Genomic DNA, 4,687 nt, shown 5'->3' on the forward strand with positions numbered 1-4,687 from the left:
ACATGATAGTAATTTTTAAATTCACAATTATATTTTTTAATTTTGCACATATCACATATTGTTAAATTTATTAATTTTATTCTAGCATTATCTTTTTCTCATATTGATTCTCTTTCAGTATTTATTATCCAATTTTCTCCTAAAAATTCATCTGAAATATATTCTACTAACTTTTCTATACTTTGTCTATTTAACTTTATTATTTCTGTTTGTACATTTCTTTTTATTAATATTTTTGTATCATTGCTTATTCATTCCCACCAATTTGCAACATCTCCTTCAAAGGATGCTATTAAGAAATCTATTCTTCTTTCAGTACTTTCCCATGTGTCATTTTTATTATATAAAAATAATAATATCATTGAATCTGTCCAAGTTAATAAGGCTTTTTTAGTATCTATTTTACAATTTAAATCTAGTTTTGTTCCTCCGTGATTAATTGGTTTATCATAATTATCATTTAATTCAAACCTATCTTTATATTTATTTTCTTTAGGTGGTTGTCTATCTCTTACTTTATTATAAAATTGTCTATATGGTTTATTACATATAGGTGTATAATTTTCATCTATATCATGTAATTCATGTTTAGAGGTTCCTGCTAAATTAGGTCCTCCTCTAATATTCATTAAAACTTGGTATTTACTTATATCAGTTAAGCTTAATTGATCAAAATTTTACATTAGTAAATCTAATTCTTCATTCATTTTTATCTTCTTCTACTACTTTTAATTTTCCTAATGATTTTTCTCTAGATTCTTCTTCCTCTTCTAATATTTTTGGTAATATATTCTTTCTAAATTTATCATCCACACTTCATGTTTCTATTACTATATTCTCTTTTTCTATATGTTTATTTCCTATTCGAGTCATTTATTTTTCTATAAGTTTTTTATCTATTTTCTTATCTTTATTTTTATTATTTTCCTTTAATTCTCTAATTTCAATTTTTAATATATTTATATCGTTTCTTGTTTCTTTTACTTCATTTCTTAAGTATTGTACATTATTTATTAATATTTTTATTATTGATTTTAATTTTTCCATATATTCACTTATTGATATCTTAATTTTCTCTTATTTCTAACTCATAGGTTAATTTGCATCTTTTATCTTTCTTTTTATCTATTATTTTTTCAAATCTTCTCTCAATTGTATCCGGATCTACTAATTCTTCTTTTACTATAGTAAAATATCTCTCAAGTCTTAATCTTTCACATTTTAATTTTATTAATTGTCTATTATTTGATATTCTCATTCCTTTTGGTATTAACATTATATTTCGTATTTTCTCTTGTATTTTTTCCATTTTTATAAGTAATTTATTTAATTTTAAATATGTATTATCACTTGCACTCATACTTTTCTTTGTAATATAAATTATTTTCTTCATCTTCATATATATTAATAATTTTTTTATATGTATATAGATCCTTTATTTTTTCTGTTATTAATTTTTCTAATATTTATTCCTTTATTTCTCTAGACAACTCTTTAATTATTGTTAGTGTCATTATTTTTAATCTATTATGAATAGATTTTAAAAATATATAACTACCTCTCTTTTATTCTAAACGCCAATAATTATCTATTTTTCTTATTTTAATTTTCATGATCTCTATGCTTTTATCAAGATGTTAATATTTGTGTATTATAATCAATTATTATTTTAAAGATGTATAATCTAAATATTCCTTTAATTTTCTAATAGTCAATCTGTTATTTATTAAACTTATATAGAATCTAAGAGTTAATCTAAATCTAAAGATTTTTACTTCTTCAAGTATTCTATTTTTTATAGATTTTCTCATGATTTCTATGGCTCTGATACCAATAAGGGGCTACTTAGAGCGAACAAAAATCAAATAAATCAAATTAAAAGTATTAATCAAATAAATCAAATAAAAACTATTAAATTTCAACCAATATTTAATTTTAAGGACTAAAATAGAGAATTTTTATATTAAAGTGTCTTATTATGTAATATTCAAATGGAGGGCATTTTTGGTATGCAAATTGAAAAGCGAATATTTCATGTATTTTCCCATTCTACTAGTAATTGTCATAGCATTTACGTTGAAAGTTGAAGTTCCAAAATAACCCCCTTCTTCAAATTTAATTTACAAAATGACCCCCCCAATTGGTAGACGGCACTACATTTAATGGAAGGACAATATGGGGAATTAGAAATTAGTACTTGCCATCACACTTACCAAAGTCAACAATCAATTAATTTAAGTCCCAACAACTGATAAACATCTTCTTGTTGGTCCCATAGTGGCAGCATAAAAATTGGCACAATCTCATCATAATGGGGCTCAAACAAGCTATATAAGTAATTTAATTTCACTTTTCATTCAATCAATTATCTAGCGTATTTTAGATTAGGTTTATACCTCTAGTAGAGCGACATAACATTATTCATGATGAGTAATGTTATTTAGCCCGACTGAAGTAACGACTTCAATCACCTAGATTGAGGTCGTAACCCCATTACGATTAAATAACATTATTCTTTAGTTATACTAGAAAGAGATAAGTGTGGGAATATGGAAGTCAAGTCTGTCAGGTAACCAAGGATACAAAATCCAATGGCGTGGCTTTATGTGGAGGAAATATATACTATTACGATATGCCTGTTTCCATTTGCTATTGCCAATGTTTAAATCACGATCATAGGACCTATTTGATGGTATTTTTTGCTTTTGCTTTTAGTTTTTGTAGAAAATTTCTTCCAACTATACAAAGAATTTTCACAAAATTATTATAACACGTTTAAAAATAAATTATTTATCTCATAAGCAACTTTTAACTTTTAAAAGCAGATATCAACTCGTATAGACCTTTAAAGTCTCGCCAAGTTAGTTTTTCTTCATGTGTTGATAAGAGTAAAGGATTCATTAAGTTGAGACACCATAAGTCAGGTTGGGACCCAGATTTTTCCATCTCTAATTGGTACTTATAGTTAATAAGAATAAATAATTCAATAAGTCGAAATTGTAAGTGGGAAAAGATTCATTTAAACTATTTATAGCCCCTGTTTGACAACCATACTTATGGGAAAAAAAGTTTTGAATAACGATTTTTAGGAGAATTTTTGGTCAAAAAATAGAGAATTTCTTGAAGTGTTTATAAGAGTAAAGGATTCATTAAGTCGAGACACCATAGGCTAGGTTGGGACCCAGATTTTTCCATCTCTGATCGATACTTATAGTTAATAAGAAGAAATACTTCATTAAGTCGAAACAGTACGTGGGAAAAGATTCATTTAAACTATATATATCCCCTGTTTGACAATCATACTTATGGGGGAAAAATTTTTAAATAGTGATTTTAGGAGAATTTGTGATCAAAAAATAGGGAAAATTCTATTTTTACATGTAAAATATTTTATTGTGTGGATGTAGGATTGAAAATAAGTACGTAAAATAAAGATTTTAAAAAGTATGAACGTTAAGTAGAGGCATAATAAAAAATTGTAGGATATTATAAACAGATTATCATATCATAGAAGAAAAGATTCATTAAATATAAACCGTACGTAGCCATTAAAATGGACCCACATAAAATAATAATTTCAAAGTATTATTGAGGGAGCAACAACATTCTTATCCATAAAAATTATACAATTGTCCCGTTAAGGATTAAAATTAGATTTTTCAAAAAAAATTAATAAAAGTTAATAAAATATATTATTGAAAAGTCGTGAATTTCAAGAAATATATAATTAAAATTAATTATTGATTTTAATTTCAATAAAAATTCAAATTATATTTTTCATTAAATGGGGACTTTATGTACGAGACATTTTTTAGATTCAATTCTTTTCTTGAGAGTCATGATATTGTCACCACAATGCCTACTATCAAGTTGACATGTCACATCTTGATGTAGAGAAAATAACCTGAACAAAGAAGTAGCTCATAGACAAATTATTTCTATGAATATCTATGTATTTAAAAAATTAAGAATCATTAAGACGCGAATAAATACTTGAATAATTAATTTTAATCATCAAATCATTTATACCTAATATAACTGATGATTTAGGTCTTTGAGAAATCAACCAAACTCTTGAGGAGAGTTAATTAGTAACAAACATTGAACAAATTAATACAAAAAAATAAAAACTAAAATGTCAGAATATTAACTAATAAGTAATAACAACAATTAAAGTGAAAATCAAGAATTAAACAATAAAAAAGTCCATTGATAAGTGTATTTTGTACACTTGTTAAATACTTTAACAAGATAACTATTGATTGAAAGGAGCGAATTTCTACTCACAATTATATAATTATTCCTTTTGTAGATAAAAATGACCCATGGAAAGAGAACAAGGGAAAATGCAATGAAAATGGATCGAAAGCGTACAAAAATGTGAAGTTGAGGACCAAAGTGCACAAGTACCAAAAGTTCAAGGACCTAAGCTTGCAATTTTGGGGGGCAAAAGTCATATGAAAATAAAATTTTGGGGACAATATTGTCCATGTTCAAAGTTGAGGGGCATTGTGTGCAATTAAATGGAGGAGTAAGTTGGAAAAAGAAATGAAGAAGCCCGCCTGCACGCAGGCTTATTATGGCGTGCTCGCGGGGAGACCCTTTGTGATTTATCGAGACCAAAAGGGTTTCACAGTGCGCGCCCTGCTTTCCGGCTGGGCGAATTTTGTCTACTTTGCGTAAATTT

Source organism: Olea europaea, unplaced genomic scaffold (genome assembly GCF_002742605.1).
Source record: "Olea europaea var. sylvestris unplaced genomic scaffold, O_europaea_v1 scaffold1316, whole genome shotgun sequence".
Classification (NCBI taxonomy): domain Eukaryota; kingdom Viridiplantae; phylum Streptophyta; class Magnoliopsida; order Lamiales; family Oleaceae; genus Olea; species Olea europaea.